The sequence below is a fragment of the Echinops telfairi genome, unplaced genomic scaffold (genome assembly GCF_000313985.2).
Source record: "Echinops telfairi isolate 266 unplaced genomic scaffold, ASM31398v2 ScPeMD7_1;HRSCAF=3_0, whole genome shotgun sequence".
Taxonomy (NCBI): Eukaryota; Metazoa; Chordata; class Mammalia; order Afrosoricida; family Tenrecidae; genus Echinops; species Echinops telfairi.
This window is the reverse complement of record NW_022103896.1, coordinates 91,442,937-91,463,573: the sequence shown is the minus strand read 5'-3', so window position 1 is coordinate 91,463,573 and position 20,637 is coordinate 91,442,937. Positions and strand designations below refer to the sequence as shown.

The following is a 20,637-nucleotide window of genomic DNA, read 5'->3' as shown; positions in this document are numbered from 1 at the left end:
CTGACCCTCAGCAGAACTTTTCCCACTCTTGACCCCTTTTTGACTGAGAAATTTGCAACATGGGGAAGTGCTACTAGAAACACCTCGGATTCATTATGTGGTGATTTTAAATGAATTTTTGGTCATTGCATATTCAAAAACGTTTTAATATTGCCAACTTTTACGTAAGCCCTATGTTCAGTTACACAACTCCATGTGGGGTCAAGACTTCTATCTGATGTCTTAACAAACTGTGGATAGCCCTGAGAAGAATGGGAAATCTAGAACACTTTGTTGTGCTCATGCAAAACTTGTACATGGATCAAGAGGCAGTCGTGCTAACAGAACATGGGGAAAATGTGTGGCTTAAAACCAAGAAAGGTGAGCGTCATCGTTGTATCCTCTCACCATGCTTATTCAAGCTGTAGGTGGAGCAAATAATAAGCGAAGCTGGATTATATAAAGAAGAGGGCAGCGTCAGGATTAGAGGAAGGCTTATTAACAACCTGAGATATGCAGATGATACAACTTGCATGCTGACTGTGAGGAGGACTTGAAGCACTTGCTGATGAAGATCAAGGCTTGTAGCCTTCTGTCTGGATTACAACTCAGTGTAAAGAAAACCCTCACAAAGCCTCACAGCTGGACCAGTAGGTGACAACATCATAAGTGGAGAAAAGGTTGAAGTTGTCTTGCTTGAATCCACAATCAATGCTTTTGGAAGCAGCAGTCAAGAGAGCAATTAAACTGTGTACATTGGACAATTCTACTGCACAAGACCTCATTCGAGTGTTGAAAAGCAAGAAGATTGCTTTGAGGACTAAGATGTGCCTGACCCAAGCGATGGTATTTTCAGTTGCCTCATATGAATATCAAAGTTTGGCAGTGAATAAGGAAGACCAAAGAAGAATTGATACCTTTGAGTTATGGTGCTGGTGAAGAATATTGAAAGTGCCTTGGAATTCCAGAAGAATAAACAAATCTGTCTTGGAAGAAGTACGGCCAGAATCCACCTTAGAGGCAAGGACTGTGAGACATTGGCTCACATACTTTGGACTTGTCAGCAGAGGTCAGTCTTTGGAGAAAGACGTCATGCTTATAGGGTGGAGGAGCAGTGAAAAAGGAGACCCTCAAAATAATGGGCTCAAGCATGAGAACAATTGTGAGGATGGCATGGGACCAGGCAGTGTTTCATTCTGTTGGGTCCAAACTGAGTCAATAGGCCCTAATGACAATATGTTAAAGAGGCAGGGTTAGCATGGGTTGTGTATCTTATCATGCCTTATACGAGAGCATGACTCAAGTCTAATTCTTACTCAGGTGTCCGAGTCATGCCCTTCTCAACCGACACTCTTGCTTGAAGTATCCTGTTAGCTTACCAGAGAAAACAGAAGAGAAGCAAGTAGAGAGAGAGTCTGTACTACCACCGCGACAGAATAATGGAGTGCATCCTTTACACCTAGCTTCCCTGCATGGAGAACCTCCTAGGTCCAGGGGAAAATTGATGCCAAGACCCAAAAGCTCACAGAGAAAGCCTTCCCTGGAGTTGATGCTCTGAATCTGGAATGCTAGCCTGCTCAATTATGAGAGAATAAATTTATTTCTTAAAGCCATCCAATTACAGTATTTTTGTTATAGTGGCACTAGATAGCTACTTAAATAGAGGGGTTTTTGTTTTTTCATTTTTATACATCTCTAAGCATTAAGAAATAGCTTTCTCTTTCCATTTATTTGTTCATTTATTTCCGTGTAATTTATTTTATTTAAAGAGAATATTTTACTATCATTTATTTTGATGCTTTAACTACTGACACATTTCCTTTGTTATTGCTTTATTTCCCCTAATTCTTATAGGATATTTTTACTGGATACTGAATTTCCATTGACAGCTTTGTGTTCTTTTTTATTTTGTTTTGTTTTTCTCAAAATGCCTGAAAATTGTTTCGCCACTTCCTTCTAGCCCTTATTGATGCATATGATAAACCCAAAAAACGAAACCTACTACCATCAAGCCAATGATTTTTACATCAGAAAGTGATCCTTTCTGAGATTGTACCTCTTTACCTCCTCTTCCTCCCACAGAGCTGCTGGTGGGTTTGAACTGCCAACCAAACCGACAGTGCCAGGGTTTCTTATAAAGCTACCAGCCTCCTCTTAATTCAAACCGAAAACAAGCTCACTGCCATCGCGTCAATTCTGACTCATGGCTGTGCTACAGGACAGAGGAGAGCTGCCTCTGTGGGTTTCTAGGACTGTAACTCTTTACAGGAGTGGAAAACCATGTCTTTCTCCCATAGAAGAGCTGGTGGGTTCAAAAATGGTGGAAGGATAAAAGCACAAAACAAACAAAAACTAGTACATGCCTGCCCTTGTAGCCCTTGCCCAGAACAGAAACTGTAGGAATAAGGTTATGTTTTTATCTACACTGCTCTAGAGTGGAGTATCCACCACGCTGAAATGGGGATGTAGGAAAAGAAGTACCACAGACTCACTGTTTTTACTGAGATTTAGTAGATCTGTGTGGTATGTCAGTCTGGTTTTCTAGAGAGAGAAAGCCAGTGACAATCATATATGTATAAGAAAGAAATTTATATCAAGAAAGCAGCTCACACAGCCAGAGTGGGCAAGCCTAATTTGACTCAAGTCAGTGGGTCAAATGCTAACCTGGAAACCCTTCCTAACTCACACAGCTGCCAGCCAATGAGCCAGGAAGCAAGAGAATGAATGAATTAGGAAGCAAGCTGGTGTAGGTTAAGTCAAATGGATCCAATATAGTCCACCAACATGGCAGGCTGCTGACAGCTCCCAGGGTCATCAGGCCACATCTCAAGCTGCTGGCCTTTATCCCAGAAGCCAGACACATGATCCAAGCTTGTAGGAAGAAGAAAGAGCAAGTTCTCCACTGTGTCTATTTATAGGTACGAAAAAGACACACCCCAAAGGATATCTCATTGAGATGAGAACTGCACCTTTTGGGGGAGGTCTTACTGACGAACTCTTGAGGATCCTAGCCCAGCTTCATTGACCCAAAACATGTGGTGTAAAGAATTTATGTCTAGCTAATGTAATGTGATCTTTCTCTTGTTTCCTGCAATGGTAACTGAACCCGTGGACTTTTCTGAGTAATTGGGGTAAGGATATTTTTGTTATCTAAACCAGACCTGATGATTTGTGTTAACAACTGGGGACTTGCCAGACCAGAGAAATTACCCTATAGCTGATAGCAACTAACCCCAAGTAGACAGGCCTCACTCAGGCCTGCGTTATTAATGACATCAATAAAGTTTCTGAAAATGGAGGATTCAAGAATTTGTTGGTTGATTAAGAACTCTCTGGGACATAGAAGCTCCACATTAGGGAACCTCCAAGCCATCTTCCTTATCATGATCCCGATTTGTGTCCTTTTGTTATAATCTATCACAAGTAGAGACTTTCTGTAAATTCTGTGAGTCAGTCCATTGAATTATCAAAGTCAAAGGGGCAGAGGGAGCCAGTTGGTGAAAGTGAGAAAGTCTAGGGCAGACCCTGAGCTAGCTGAAGATAGTGGGAAAGCCCGGACTCTGTGGCCAGCAGGTGAGAAATTTGGGGCACGGTGTAGACTCCTCAAATTTGCAGCTGGTGTCTGCCTATTTGATAATCTTAAGGATGGCATTCATTTAACTTTTGAGATCGGCCTATTTCTGGATAGTTAGAGTAAAAGAAGATGTTTTGTAGGTAGCTGGTGTCAGAGATGATGGAGAAATGGGAAAGTGGGGATTTGACTATTCCTCACATTCTGGGGGATCATATTTATGCTGATACTTATTCACAAAGTACTCAAAAAACTCACTACATCAAGTTAATGCTGACTCATAGTGATCCTTGTGGGTTTTCAAGACTGTAACTGCTTTTACAGGAGTAGAAAGCCCAGTCTTTCTCCCACAGAGCTGCTGGTGGTTTTGAACTGCCAACCATGCAGATTGCAGCCCAACACATAGCCACTTGTCACTAGGGATTCACAAAGTAGATCTTTATGTACACTTGCTCTCTCCCCTCAGAGGAATTTCCAGAGGCTTCATATGTTGTTTTGTTTGTGTTGTGTTGTTCACTGGTTACACTAGATTCGTTGGAAAGTCTTGTCTGAAACTCTTTATGCTACCATTCTGGAGCAAGTCCCTTTGTAAACGTCTTGACCCTCAGGTTTTTCATCTGAAACATTGGAATAACAGACTTATTTGTAGTATAAAATAAAATGAAAAACAATATACATAGCCCAGTTCATGTTAGGTACTCAAAAAGTGTGTTTTTGTTATTGCTCTTTTCTTTATTGCTGTTGTTTTTCTCTCTGTATTAAAATTAAAAGTTGTGGGGGGGGGGCTGATACCAAGAGCTCAATAGAAAATAAATGTTTAGGAAATAACGATGGCAACATATGTACAAATTGATACAATTGATGTATGGATTGTTTTAAGAACTGTAAGAGCCCCCAATAAAATGATCTTTTCATTTAAAAAATTAAAAGTTAAAAATATAAAATTAGTTGTTAAATAAGCAGATAAAATATTTCTTTATGTGGTCTAAGAGAAAAGATAAAAGAAGTTTCTCTTCTACTGGGTTCTCTAGAGAAACAAAACCCATAAAGCTTAGACTATGTATATATAGAGATTTATCTAAAGGATATGGCCCAAACTGTTATAGAAGCTGGCAAGTACCAAGTCCCCGGGCCAGAAGGCAGGTGCCCTGACTCATATAGTGCAGGAGCTAATGGACCCCAGTTCAGCCCTTCAGAGAGCTGGCTGCTGGCTACAGAGTTAAATGAAGCCACGGTCCAGAGGTAAGATTGCAGGCTGCTGACTTACAGGATGCAGAAGCAAATGACTTCCAGGATTAACAGCAAATATAGAAGGCTGCTGACAAAAGCCCAAAGAACCAAAGGCCAGATGATGATGAGCCAGATGCAGGATCTAGTGAGCAAAAATTCAGAGAGCTTTGCCAGAACATCCACATATGTTTTAGAAATAGGCCATACATCCCAGGACACTCCTTTCAATGGATTGGCTGCTCATAGCAGATCTCACCACAGTAGTAATTACATTTATCAGATTTCATCTCATAATGGTTGATGACTACTAACATCATAACTGCCAAATCACTAAGAATCATATCCCAGCCGATGTCTTTATGTTACATGAAGAAATAAAGAGAGATAAAAGGGTAAATGGAAAGACAGGACACCGAGCTTGAACAAGCAAAGCAAGTACAAAAGTGCAAGGCGGCGAGTAAGAATTTAGAAGAATTAAATAAACAATTTGTAGAATATTGTTTCTTAAGCTATCATCGCTATAAATTTATGAATCATAATTTTATAACTAAATTTATGAGTCATATTTATAATCTCATGAGCAATAAATAGAGAATGTCATTTTTCAATATTTGCATTCTGGCCATGTGCCATTAAGTTGAGCCAACTCTTGCCCGTGGACCTCTAGATTTTCCACCAATTATTCATATGCAACTTGGTCAGACTTTTCATTTCCCTTCCGATCATCTGTTACTAATGGATTATATTAGATATGTGCTCTATGAGATTAATTCAATGTATAAAGAGGAAAATTACTTATTTCAAAAATATCTTGGAGCTCCTAAATTCTAGCTGGAAAGACAGACTAACTCCCTGCCTTCCTAATTTCCTAGCATGCAAAAACAAGCATCAAAATGGCAATCCTAGTTTTTTTCATCGGTGTAATGAGGACTGTTAGGAAAATGTGTAATTGGATACATAACCTAGGCTTAGGAATTGTGTATCTTGAAGTTGAGACCTGAGAATACTTACAAATTAATTCGGTTAATATGAGTGTAAATGTTTTCCTGAAAGAGGAAACAGTACTTGTGAAGGTCTAGCGGTAGAAACCCACATGGCCTAACTGAAGAACTGAAGATCATTGTAGTTGGAACAGGGAAAGTGAAACGAAGACTATCTAGAGAGACTCAGCATAATACCTTGTTCCTAAGAACAAAGGAAGCTTTTGAGTATTTCAAGTAGAACAGTAACATGATTGGATTTACACTTTTAAAAAGTCCTCTGTTGTTGAGTATGGATATACAATGATTTGAGATTGATAAGAATGGGAGATCATTAAAGATCCTATTGCAATACCACAGGTGGGCATTGAATTGCAATGTTCATAGAAATAGAATGTGATAGATACTTAAAATATAAGAACAGGACTGATTGACTGACTATAAGAAAATAAAGAGCAAAGTGCCAAAGATAGCTCTCAGGTTCCTGAATTGCATAACTAGATTTATGATAGGGCTGTTTATTAAGATGTGACACACTTCTATTTATTTCATAGCATGATTTGAGAAAGTATAAGGACATCATGTTTTAATATTCAGATCTGTTGAGTTTCAGAAATTTGCATTTGTTATCTTCGCATTGAGATAACTATTAAGCACCAAGATAAAATTCTGCAGTTCAAAGGACTGCTATAGGCTAGTAAAAATTGATGGCTATTAAATCCAAAGGGAGATCACAGAGATAGAAAGCATAGAATGAAAAACTGTTCAGGAACTTAACTAAGCCCTCCTAAAATGCCTATATTTGCAAGTAAGAGGAAGAGAAGTCGCCAAAGGAAAAAATTAAAGAGTCACACAGAGAAAAACCCAGAGTGCCGAATCCAATGCATGAGAATATTTCCATGCGGAAGGAATCTCTTCTTTTCTCTTCCCTTCCTGGACACTTGGGTCCAGCAGTCACGGGGTGGTGTCATGGAGATGGGGGAAGGGCAGAGCTGCAGTGTCGGACTCCAGTCTGGGAGGGCGCAGGCTGTCAGCACCCAAGTAGCGTGAGGAGACTATTCATGTCGGAAGGCAATCCAGTCCGGAGTGATGAGGCTTCAGCAGGTTGGTGTTTGTGTGGGAAGATTTGTAAATAACTTCATAGATGAGAATCAGCATGAATCGAACCCCCTAAGTGTGTGGAGATGGAGCCAGTCTCCACTTTCCTACTGCTTACTCATTTCTGACCCCTATAGCTAGGGCAGATCTCACAGGTTAAAAAGACACCGTCCTTCAGACTGCAAAATGGGCAGATGCCAGACTCCAGTTTGGGAGTCCACATCACACCTTCCCTTTTACCACTGGTTCTTGCACTCCTTTGAGTTTGGGAATTCATCGGAATTACAAAGTGCACACTGCTTACAACACTGATGGTTATAGATTAACTATAGCAAAGGGATATTATCATAAGGAAGAGCGCCATGAGCAATGTCTGGGAGGAACCCCAACATGAAAAGTGCCACAACTGAATTACTTGGTATGTCTCCCCTGTCTCTGGAACTCCTGCCAAATGACTGGGTAGGAGCATGCAAATAGGGTGTGTGCAATTCTTAGCATAGGGTTTAGTCAGTTTTGCCACTCAATTGGGTATCAGGAACAAATAATCCCAAAACCATCAAAAAGAGTAACTACAAGTGGAGCACATCCAAGATTTCTACATGAAGAAACAGTAGCGGCAGTGGAGAGAACAGCAGCAGGCTTCCTGTCTCCAGGGAATTAATAAAAACAGAGTCTCTTTGGGCAGGAGACTGACTTGCCTTTTGGACATTTATTAATGCTAAAAGAGATTTGTAACAATGGCTTAGCAGGGGCCCCGAGGTTAAGAGACTGAGAACCAGGAAGAGACATCCCTGCAAAAGAAACACTGCAGACAAAATAACTGGATTCCTAACCTTTCTGAACCTGACTTGTGACCTACTAACTTCCCTAATAAGTCTCATAATCTTATTCTCTGAGTTCTGTGTGGCCATTGCAATGGGTTATCACACCCAGCAGGGAAGGAGAGTGTTGTGGGAGAGGGCCAATTGGTGTTGAAATAAGTTAAAGAAAGTTGGAGAGTGGAGGTATGTCTGATCTCTGCCTCGCAGAAATCATCCTTAGGCAGATGTGGAGTTGACTTCTTCACCCTTGTGTAAGCTGGAGATCAGACGTGGCCCCCACACTATTTCCTCAGCATATTACCCTTCTTTTTCCAATCAAGAAGCTCTCTAAGCCTTCCTTTTCTGCCTTTTTTTTTTTTTTTGCTAGTCTTGCATGATAGACTAAAGCATGCTTCCTGAGGCTTGTTAATACTAACTTAACAGGTGAGTCTGTATGCTCTATCCAGCCATCATGTGATAACACAAATACTCAGCTATGACCTAGAAGTCTCAGATCAAGGCATCTCAATCTAAGGGTTTATTTCTCAGGAACCAAGGACAGAGGCCATCTTATTTTGAGCAAAACTAAATTCTTTCCCCACAGTGAGTAACTGACCTGGCACTGAGTGCTAGACCCAAGTGTAGAAACCTGGTGTACTATAAGGTATCAAGAAGTGTTGACGGTCAGGAAGGAGCTCTTGTGTGTTAAGGTGGCCCTGCATGGGATATCAAAACACGGGCAAGTGAGGAAAGCAGCCACAAAGATAGGTGGCGACAGGAGCCTATTTGAAGTATTTACAATCCAAATGGGTTTAGAGAGGCATCCAGATAGGGGAGGGAGCAGTGGCAACCTTTTTACCAATTCTGACACTAACTGTCCCTTGCTCAACACTCTCAACTTGGAAATAATGTGTTCCAATGTCCGTGCAGAATTCACAGACTATATCACAATTGTGTAATGTATTAGGGAAGCTAATAGTTCAGGATCAGAAACACTTAAGACATCATTCTCGTGTCAGGACAGCCTCTTCCCAGACATGCCCCTTTATGGTCTTCAGTCTCTCAGTCATACAGCCCATTGGCCTCTGCCTTGCTTGGGCAATGTTACAAAGCTTTTTAGTGCTACTGATAAATGCCTAAAAGGCACACCACTTATCTATAAGCCTCAATCACTCCACTCTAGCTCTATAGGTCAGCAAAACTAGCTTCCCCAATTAAGTGCATGGAGGCACCCCACTCTACAACTGAGCTTCCGCCCAAAGACACTCAGCTCTACTTGCTCCAAGGGGCAGGAACCTAGCACATTGTCTCATGTTCTTATTCTTGGTTCTGTTCTTGATACTCTTCTGCCACTTCTCAGATGTCAGAGCTTGCTTTTCCTGGATTGAGGAGGTTTGGTACACAGAGATCTGAGTCCAACTGGTGTGCTCCCAGCCTGGCTCTTCTTTCTTGATGGTAGTGATCTCCTTTTCCATCTCTGGGATGGCTTATTCTAAACAGCAAGATGTCAGAACTGGCCAATCCTCTCATTAGGGTTTCACACAACTTATTTACATGGTCTGACCCCATAAGAGTGCCATGTACCTTATTTATATTGTTAGCAAGCTATAACCCCTTCCTGTTTCGGAGGTGGCTTATTTTATGCCCAGCAGAATAGCAAAATTGGATAATCCCCTCCTTGTGTTGTTGTTAGATGCCATTGAGTTGACTCGGAAACATAACCACCCTGTGCACAATAGAACAAAACACTACACACTCTCACAATTGTTCCTAGGCCTGAACCCATTGATGCAACCATTATGTCAGTCCATCTCATTGAGGGCATTCCACTTTTTCACCACCCTTCCACTTTACCAAGCATGATATCCTTCTTCAGGGATTGGTCTCTCCTGACAATGTGTCCCAAGTATGTAAGACGAAATTGCTATCCTTGCCTCTAAGGAGCACCCTGACCTTACTTCTTCCAATATAGATCAGTTTGTCTTTTTAGCAGTTCATGGTCCTTTCAATATTATTCTCCAGCACCACAATTCATGCATTGATTCTTCTTTGGTCTTCCTCATTCAATGTCCAACTTTCATGATCCAATGGAGAATATCAAGGCTTGAGCCAGGCACACCTTAGTCCTCAAAGAAATATCCTTGCTTATCAATACTCTAAGACAGTGGTTTTCAACCTGTGGGTCACAACCCCTTTGGAGGTCAAATGACCCTTTCACAGGAGTCGCCCGATGTATAACAGTAGCACAATTACAGTAATGAAGTAGCAACAAAAATCATTTTATGGTTGGGGGTCACCACAACATGAGGAACTGTATTAAAGGGTTGCAGCATTAGGAAGGTTGAGAACCACTGCTCTAAGAGGACTTAACCAGCAGATTTACCTAAAGCAATATGTCTTTTCATCTCTTGATTGCTGCTTCCATGAGCATTGATTGTGGATCCAAGTAAGTTAAAATACTTGATAACTTCAACCTATTCTCCATGTATCATGATATTACCTACTCATCCAGTTGTGAGGATTTGGGTCTTCCTTACATTGAATTGTAATCTATGCTGAAGGCTGTAATCCTTGATCTTCATCAGCAAGTGCTCCAATCCCTCCTTACTTTCAGCAAGCAAGGTTGTGTCATTAGTATACCACAGGTTGTTAATAAGCCTTCTTCCAATCCTGATGCCACACTCTGCTTCATATATAATCCAGCTTCTCTTATAATTTGTTCAGCATACAGATTGAACAAGTGTGGTGAGAGGATACAACCCTGACACACACCTTTCCTGATTTTAAACCATGCAGTTTGATCCATGAACAAGTTCCTTATGAGCACAATTAGTGTTCTGAAATTCCCATTCTCCCCTCCTTGTAGTTCCAAGGTTTTACAATACAATTAACCCAGTTACTAGTCACTCACAACTGAATTGTATAATTCTATAATTATATTCTGCCACCATCTCTCACCCAGATCCATCAGGAAAAGAGGAAATACATCCATTCTACTTATTTGGTGAAGTTATAAAGCATACTTCTCTTCTTGGTTCAATAATTGGTTGCATGGGCACAGGTAGGCAGTGCAGTTATGGAATTTATCAGGGAAATAATTGGTACAATTTGAGTTCAGGAATGCTATGGCACAGTTCTTCTATCAGGACAGATTATTCTCAGATAGGTCGCAACAGGGGGTTGACAAGCATTCCTATGGGCATGCCCAAACCGCTTAGTCCCTTGGCCTCTGGCCCTGCTTGTGCAAATATTACAAAGCTCTTTTATGTCAGTTAATAAAGGGCCAAAGGTAACCCATTCTACTAACAAACCTTCCTCAAGACACTCAGCTGTCTTACTCCATGGGCCAGGAAACCCAGTACTCTTGTCATGTGCCCATTCTGCTACCTCTGTTGCTACCACTGCTCTGCCTCTGCTTTTCACTGCTCCTTGCTGTGTCTGGTGTCGTAGTTCTCTGTCTCCTGGTTCTAGGAGATTCAGCACAGTAATCTCATATCTAAATGATATATCCCACTCTTGGGTCTTATTTCTTGATGTTGTGAGATCCCCCTTTCCATCTCTGAGATGACTTATTTTAGACCCAGCAGGATGGCAGAACTGGCCAATCCTTTAGTTAGGATTACAAAAATTGTGGCTAGAAAACTCACTGCCATGAAGTCGATACAAACTCATAGCAACCCTATAGGACAGGGTAGAACTACCTTTATAGGTTTCCAAAACCGTAACTGTTCGTGGGAGTAGAAAACCATGTCTTTCTCCCAAGGAGAAGCTTATGGGTTTTAACTGCTGACCTCTTGGATTGGAGCCCAATGCACTACCCCACCAGGTCTCATAGAAGGACCGTATCAAATAATTTACAGCCCTACAGTGTTCCATTTTCTGCTTAGATTTGTCAGTATTTTTACTGATCACTTATAGAAATTAAAGAGGAAAAGGCTGAATGCTTATAAGTAACTTTTAGTAGGTTTTATGTAAGTATAGTTTCATATTTACAATGATCAATATTTCATTATGTTCCTTACATATTATTCTGAATTTGGTTAGGTGTTATTGCCAGCCTGCACACTGAACAGTATTTACAAAGATGATTTTGGAAGTGTGAAGCACCAATCACAGCTATCAGAGGAAGCTTTTCATGGAATGAGGACCACAGGAGCTCATAGGAACATTGTCTTGAGTTGGAGGATCCTCTTTTGCATTATTTTAATGATGATTTTTTTTTTCTATACATACTATTTGGGAGTGTAGAGAAAAGTAAGACTGTAATTGATTCATCCAAACCAAAAACCAAACTCATTGCCATCACATCGATTTTGATTCACACAAAGTCCCCTGCAATTTTACATTCATGGAATATAAAAACATTTTTTCTTCAGTATTTTTAAAATGTATTGTCAGAGGAGGAAAAAAAAGAACAGTGGGTAAACACTAGTGTTGACTTTTTTTGGCCTACAAACAAGTAAAGAGAGGGGAAATTAGCAAGATTTTTCAAAAAGAGGAGACCAATATGGTAATAGAATATTTATTATTCTAAGAATTATGGAATAACCCCTTTAGAGCCACTTACATGATCATCTTCCTAGCAACATTTTGTGAATAAAAGCTTGTGGTTAGTAGATAGCACATGATGGAGATTATAAAAAAAAATGTTTTTAATCATTTTATTGGGGGCTCATACAACTCATCACAATCCATACACCCATCCATTGTGTCAAGCACATTTGTACATTTGTTGCCATCATCATTTTCAAAACATTTGCTTTCTACTGGAGCCCTTGGTATCAGCTTCTCATTTTTCCCCTCCCTCCTCCACCCTCCCTCCCTCACCCTTGATAATTTATAAATTATTTTTTCATGTCTTACATTGTCCGATGTCTCCTTTCACCCACTTTTCTGTTGTCCATCCCCTTGGGAGGGGGTTATAGGCAGATCATTGTGATCTGTTTCCCCCAACCTTACCCTTACCCTCCTGGTATGGCTACTCTTAATATTAGTCCTGACGGGTTTATCTGTCATGGATACTCTGTGTTTCCAGCTTTATCTGTACCAGTGTACATGCTCTGGTCTAGCTAGATTTGTAAGGTAGAATTGGGATCATGAGACGGAGGTGGGTGCATTAAAAAACTAGAGGAAAGTTGTATGTTTCATCGGTGCTATAATGCACCCTGACTGGCTCGTCTCTTCCCCATGACCCTTCTGTAAGGGGATGTCCAATTGCTTACAGATGAGCTTTGGGTCTCCACTCTGCACTCCCCCTCATTCACAATGATATGATTTTTTGTTCTGGGTCTTTGATGCCTGATACTTGATCTTATCAATACCTCGTGATCACAAAGGCTGACATGCTTCTTCTCTGAGGGCTTTGTTACTTGATGACAAAAAATTTGATGTAAAAGAGAGATGTTGATTTTTTTAAAAGTCACCTCTTCATTTTTGTGACAAAAATATTTTATTTTTCTCTGTGATTTGGTAAAACCAACCTGTGTGAGTTGCTAAATATTTTCCATGTTTCAACTTCTTCATACTTGATTTTTGAAATATGTAAAGACTCAATGAAATTAAACCTTCAACTCTTAAAATTAATTTTGTTTAGAAATTATATTCTCTACTACTTGTCTGTCAGTTTGTCATGCTGGGGTAGCATATGTATTGCTTTGATGCTGGAAACTATGTCACTTGTATTTTCAAATACCAGGCAGGTCACAACCCTCAAGGTGAACAAGTTTTAGCAGAATGTTCAGACTAAGCACAGACTACGAAAAGATAGCATAGCTACTTCTGAGGAATTAGCCATTGAAAACCTTATGGATAGCAATGGAACATGTGAGACACTGGAAACCTCATGGATAGCAGCAGAGCATTGTCAGAGAGAGTGCCTGAAGATGAACTTCAATTCAGAAGATACTCAAATTATGACTGAGGAGGAGATGCTGTCTCCAAGTAGAGTAGACCATAATGATATGGATGGAGAAAAGTCTGCGGGAGTAAAGCCTTAAGGGCCCATTTACTGATGATGCATGACTCAAAAACAGAAGAAAGAGCTGAGCTACAAACACTATTAATAATTCAAACGTGGAATTTACAAAGTGTGGCTCTTGAAAAATTGAAAATCATTAAAAATGTAATGGAACACATAAAGATTGATAGCCTAGCATTAATGAGCTGAAGTGGACTGGTGTAGTCTATTTTGAATTAGAAAAGTATATGGTTTATCATGCTAGGAATTATAGATTCAAGAGGAATGACACTGCATTAGTCATCAAAGACAACATTTCAAGATTTATCTTGAAATGCAATACTGTCTTTGATAGGATAATACCTATCTGAATACAAATAAATCCAGTTAAAACAACTATTCAAATTTATGCACCAACCACTAACGCTAGTGATGCAGAAACTGAAGAATTTTTACCAACATCTTCCATCTGAAATTGATCACACATGCAATCAAATACATTGATAATTATTGGTAATTGCAATGCTGTCTTAGACCAGGTTCACTAGAAAAACAAATCCAGAGATATTCATATATGTATAAGAGAGAGCTTTATATGAAAGAGCAATTGTTATTGGGAAAACATTCCAGCCCAGTCCAGATCAAGTCCATACATCCGATATTAGCCCATAAATTCCTCTTTAGACTCACGCATCCCATGCAATGATGCTGAATGCAGGAAGATCATAGGCTGGTAGATGGAAAATCCTGTGAATCCAATGGTGGTGGACACATCCCCAGGGCTCTGGTTGCCATCAGCATGGCTCCATTTGGTGTCAGCAGGAAGGTGAAACAGAGAGAAGAGAGACAGAAACGAGAGACCTACCTCTTCTGATGGCAGAATCAAGAGAAAAAGTTCCAAGAATCCTCATGAGAAGACCTTGTCCACAAGGCAGGATCACCAGGCTGTGATATGATTAATAAGCTAGACTCTACCCCTTCATTCTTATTTATCAAGTTGATATGAAATTGTTTAACTATCACAAATTTAAAACTTGGAAGCAAGAAGGAACATTGGTTGGAAAATGTGGTCTTGGTGATAAAAACAAACCTGGAGATTGCATGATAGAATTTTGGAAGACCAACTTCTTTGTTGCAAATATCTTTTTTATCAACACAAAAAGTGACTATACATGTGGGCTCCTTCAGATAGAATGCATAAATCAAATTGACATCTGTGGGAAATGAAATGGAAAAATCTCAATATCAGCAGCTAAAATAAGACTAGGGGCTGACTGTGGAGCCAGAACATCACACTGTGGAACAGATCATTGATTGTTCATATGTCAGTTCAGGTTGAAGCTGAAGAAAATCGTGAAACCAGTCCTCAAGAACCAGATACAACCTTGAGTATATTCTATGTAAATTTCAAGAACAGATTTGACTCGTTGAACACTAATGATAGACGACATGGTGAGCTGTGAAATTATATTGAAATCATCATGCATGAAGAAAGCAAAAGGTCATTAAATAGACAGAAAATAAAGAAAAGGTCAAAGTAGACCTCAGGAGAGATTAAAACTTGCTCTTAATAGTAAAATAGTTACAGTAAATGGAAGAAATGGTAACTTAGAACTGAACAGAAAATTTCAAAGGGTAGCTCCAAAAGAGAGTAAAATATCATAATGAAATATACAAACAGCTAGAGTTAGAAAACCAAAAAAAGAACAACACATTCAGTATATCTCAAACTGAAAGATCAAGAAAAAATTCAAGGGAGGATCACCAGGCTGTGATATGATTAATAAGCCATCCGGGAAGATGGCGACTGAGTAACACATACCAGAGGGACTTCAAAGAAATCAACCCAGGAGAGTTCATAAGAGGGAAATTCAACACTGCAGGATCACAGGAAGAGAGCATCATAAAGATAAGTAGGCACAGATCCACAAGGTTTTGAGGGGCTGAGGGCTTTTGGCTTACCACAGTGGAGGCCAGCTATGGTTTGACCTTAGCCCTGCCACTGTCTCAGCTGGAGCCAGGACTATTTGGAGCCGGCGCAGAGGCTATATATCAAAACAGCCACAGCTTGCCATCGGCTCAGGGCAGGGAACCCTTGCAGCCACACGGGCAGGGATCGGGGCTCAGCTATATTGTTACTTTTGTTTCCCTCTCTTCTCTCTATCCCCCCACAGTCTCAGTGGCTTAGTTTTGTTTGGTGTTTTTTTTCACTCTTTGCCTCTTCCCTGTTCTCACATGCAACTCCAGACACTCCCCTTAACCTAGGGCATTTACACCTGCCCTCCACCCAGTTAGGTGAGCTCCACCTTGTGCAGCTACCCCGAGGCTGGGGAAAGCCCGCCTGCAATCCACCAGGGGATATTCCGCCCAACTTCTTCTTGGGGAATTCCTGCTTTTGTGGCTGGGGGAGCTCCTATTTGTCCTCTGTGGGACCATGTGACTGAGAAAACTTCCACCTGCCTACCTTAGTGCCTCACACAGCCTAAGGCAGCTCGGCCAACATTCGCCAACATTCCATACTGCTGCTGGAACCTCTGCCCAACCTCCGCAGTGATCTACCTAACCATGGCAATTCCAACCACCATTCCCACTGCTCTACACCAAAGCAGGCAAACCACCAGCCTTCTGGGGCACTCTGTTTGAGAGTGAAGCCACAGGAGGATAAAGTGGTAGGCTAATTCCATGGTGAAATTAGCTGCAAGTAGTTCAAAGAAGCATTCCTATGAGTCTCCCAGAGAGAGCCAGTGATCTTAAACTCCCTGGAAAATGTCATCTGGCTCCTCTAAAACAAGGTGACACAAACAGCAATCACCTCCAACGACCCCAATGAAAAAAACAGAAACCAAAAGGCAATGGCAGAAGATATCCTGAACCCAACGACATGCATAGAAGAAGCAAACATTGATCTGCCACAGAAAGAAATTTTCAGAATGCTGTTTGGAGTCATACAGGATGTGAGGGACACAATACAGAAAAAAAGATGAAATGATTGAGGAGATAAAGTCCATACACCAAAGGGAAATACAAGAGCTTAGGGAGGAGATAACAAAAAAATAGTAGCAGACTCATAGACCTCGAGAATCTGCTGGAGGAAGCAGAAAACCACATCAGTGCCTTGGAGGACAGCTAGGCAGACTTTCACAAATGCAAACAAAAATCTAATAAGAGCATCAGAGACGCTGAAGAAAATCTAAGAGCTTTGCATGATGCTATGAAGAACAACATCAGAATAATGGAATTACCAGAGGAAGACACAACAAAGAAGTCATCTGCAACAATAGAGAATTCTTGGAGGAAAACTTCCCCAGCTTAATGAATGAAAACCAGGCAAGCATTCAGGACACTGAAAGAACACCAGCTAGACTAAAACCCAAGAAGTGGTCACCAAGGGAAAACATCTTTAGCAATAACACATGACATAGTCCTTATTACTAAAATCTACAATACTCTGCCAGCTTCCAAAAAGAAAAAACTAATTGCCCACTGAGGAGGTGGGCAAAGGACCTGAACAGAAGTTTCACATGGGCAGAAATCTGAATGGCCAATAAACATATAAGAAAATGTTCCCAATCACTAGCCATAAGAGAAATACAAATTAAAACAATGAGATACCACCTAATACCCTCAAAGAAAGCCCAATTCAAAACATCATAAAGCAACAAGTGTTGGAGAGGCTGTGGGGAGACAGGAACTTTCATCCACTGCTGGTGGACCTGTAGGTATATACATCCACTATGAAAATCAATCTGGTGATATCTAAAACAGATGGAAATCTAATTACCATATGACCCAGCAATCCCACTACTGGGCATATGCCCAGAAGAGGCAAGAAACAAACCACAGCCAGATATCTGTGCTCCAATGTTCATCATGGCACAGTTCACAATTGCAAGGCGTTGGAAACAAACGAAATTTCTGTCAACTGACAAATGGATTAAAAGATGTGGTACATACTTACAATGGAGTACTATGCATTGCTAAAAAGCAGTGATGAACATATGAAGCACATCTCCACAAGGGAAGAACTGAACGAAATTATGCTAAGCAAAGTAAACTAAGCACAAAAAGACAAGTACAACATGAGTCCACTGAGGTAAGCTTATAAAAATGCAAATGGGACATAGGGAAAAGCTATTGTATACAAACATTCCTGGGGTGAGGACCAGGTAGTATGGCAGGGGACAGACCAAATCCAGGAATACATATGGTAGCCAACTAAAAAGGAGGGGGGAAAGGGGGAAAAAAAGAAGATATGGGTAGTGGGGGCACAGGGCACTAACCCACACAAGGGGAGGGTTATGTTTATATATCCACAGGGAAAGGGGGACCAGACTTCAACCTGGTGCTCTGAGATGTGAATGCAACATACTGGCTTGGAGTAGGGAACCAGTGGATGGGTCTGAGGGGCCAGCCTCAATCCCAACTAGGTGGACACCTGTTCCTCCCTCCAGAAGAATTTACTTTAAAGGACAACACTGTAGTCACAGCTCAGGGAGAGGGACATGTCTGATCAGAGCACATGGGAACAAATGAAGAGGGAGGAAGAGAGAGTGCATTACATCCTGGCCCACCAAGCCTTGAGGACGATATTCCCGCTCAGAGCAGCCAATCCACAGAGAAGACCATATGGCCAGCCCCACTATGAGAGACAACATCCTTCACTGACCCATAGCCCTACAGGGGGCAACACTGGAGGCACAGTGTGGGAATTTTATTATCTGACCCCACCACACCGAAGCAAAGCATTAAGGGCATGCAACATAGCAATGAAGTCCCGAGGGAATACCAAAAACAGACTTTGGCCCAGGGCTTGGCACCCCTTCAGATTTGACCGTAAAACATTCCTAAAGGCCTACAAACATTCTTTGATCTAAATTCAGGCTTTTCTTTTTTGTTGCTGGTGGGGTTGTTTTTTTTTCTTCAGTCATTGGCTTTTTGTTGTTGTTTTGTTTTGTTGCTTTGTTTTTCTCTGTCTTGTTTTTGTGCATGTTATTATCTCCGCAGGTCTTTCTAAATAAGATAGGCTGGATGAATAATCAGGAGGAGGAAACAAAGGGACCAACAGTTCTGGGGGGACATGGGAGAGGGGGAAGTGGGAAAGGAAGTGGTGTTAACAAACCCAGGGACAAGGGACTAACAAGTGATCCAAGTTGGTTGTGAGGAGGGTGTAGGAGGCCCGGTAGGGCTGAAACCCAAATGAAGGGTGAGCATGATAGTGGGACAAGAGGAAAGTAAAAGGAAATAGAGGAAAGAACTAGGAGGCAAAGGGAATTTATAGAGGTCTAAATACAGGCATGTATATATGTAAATTATTTACATATGAGGATGGGGAAATAGATCTGTGTGCATATATTTATAGGTTTAGTATTAAGGTAGCAGATGGTCATTGGGCCTCCAACTCAAGTACTCCCTCAATACAAGAATACTTTGTTCTATTAAACTGGCATTCCATGATGCTCACCTTCCTGACATGTCACTGAAGACAAATGGGTGCATAAGCAAATGTGGTGAAGAAAGCTGCTGGAGCTCAGCTATCAAAAGATATAGCATCTGGGGTCTTAAAGGCCTTGAAGGTAAACAAGCAGCCATATAGTTGAGAAGCAACAAAGCCCACATAGAAGAAGTACAGCAGCCTGTGTGATCACGAGGTGCCGAAGGGATCAGGTATCAGGCATCAGAGAACAAAAAAATCATATCATTGTGTGCTCACCTTCACCATACAATCACCACAAATGGGTGTATAAGCAAATGTGTTAGTCTGGGTAGACTATAGAAACAAATTCATAAACATGCATATGTATATAAGGGAGCGGTTTATATATAGGAGGAATTGAACATCGATAAAACATCCCAGTCCAGTCCAAGGCCATAAGTCTGATATTAGCCCATATGTCCAAAACCAATCTATAAAGTCCTCTTCAGACTCACAAAAGACATGCAATGAAGCCAAATATAGGGCAATCACAAGCCAATGGGTAGAAAGTCTTTGGGTCCAGTGGCATTGTAAGTATCTCAGTGCTTTCAGGGGTCTGGCTGGCTTCTCCGGCTTCCTAGGTCTGGTTGTGTCCATGTGGTTTGTCTTCTGCAATGTCTCCCAGGGAGTAGCAGAGAGAGGTGTGTCTTCCGCCTCCCAGGAGGAAGTACCAGATTTCCCGGAATTCTCAGGAGAAGGCCGTGCCCACACAGAAGTTTCACTGGCTATCTCCAGATTGACAGCCTAGATTCCACCCTACATTCTTAATCCTTAAATTGACACCAGATTAGGTGACTATCACAGCACATGTGAAGAAAGCTGATGGTGCCCCGCTATCAAAAGATATAGCGTCTGGGGTATTAAAGGCTTAAAGGTAAACAAGCAGTGGCCATCTAGCTCAGAAGCAACAAAGCCCACATGGAAGAAGCACACCAGCCTGTGTGATCAAGAGGTGTCTAAGGGATCAGAGATCAGGCATCAAAGAACAAAAAATAAAATCATTGTGAATGAGGGGGAGTGCAGATTGGGGACCAAAGACCCATCTGTAGGCAACTGAACATCCCGTTACAGAAGGGTCGCGTGGAGGAGACAAGCCAGTCAGGGTGCAGTGTAGCAATGATGAAACATACAACTTTCCTCTAGTTCGTAAAGGCTCAGCCCCCCCGCCCCCATCATGACCCCAATTCTACCTTACAAATCTGGCTAGACCAGAAGATGTACACGGGAACAGATAGGAACTGGAAACCCAGGGAATCCAGGACAGATGATCCCTTCAGGACCAGTGGTGAAAGTGAGCAAATGTTTTGAGAATGATGAAGGCAACGAATGTACAAATGTGCTTTTCACAGTTAAGATATGTTTGGATTGTGATGAGTTGTATATGCCCCCAATAAAATGATTAAAAAAGAAAAAATTCAAGTTGAAATAATGAGTCTATTGGCAAAATATTGAATGATTCAGGAAGCATCAAAAGAACAAGGAAAGAATGCATAGAGTCACTGTACCAAAAAGAATTAATTGACCTTCAGCCTTTTCTTTTTTTTTTTTTT

At 41.1% G+C, this 20,637-nt stretch overlaps 1 protein-coding gene across 1 annotated transcript in view; it reads left to right on the top strand.

The window, feature by feature from the left end:
• Nucleotides 1-20,637, top strand: part of PTPDC1 (protein tyrosine phosphatase domain containing 1) — a 64,036-nt gene that overhangs the window by 691 nt on the left and 42,708 nt on the right. The window lies entirely within an intron of this gene.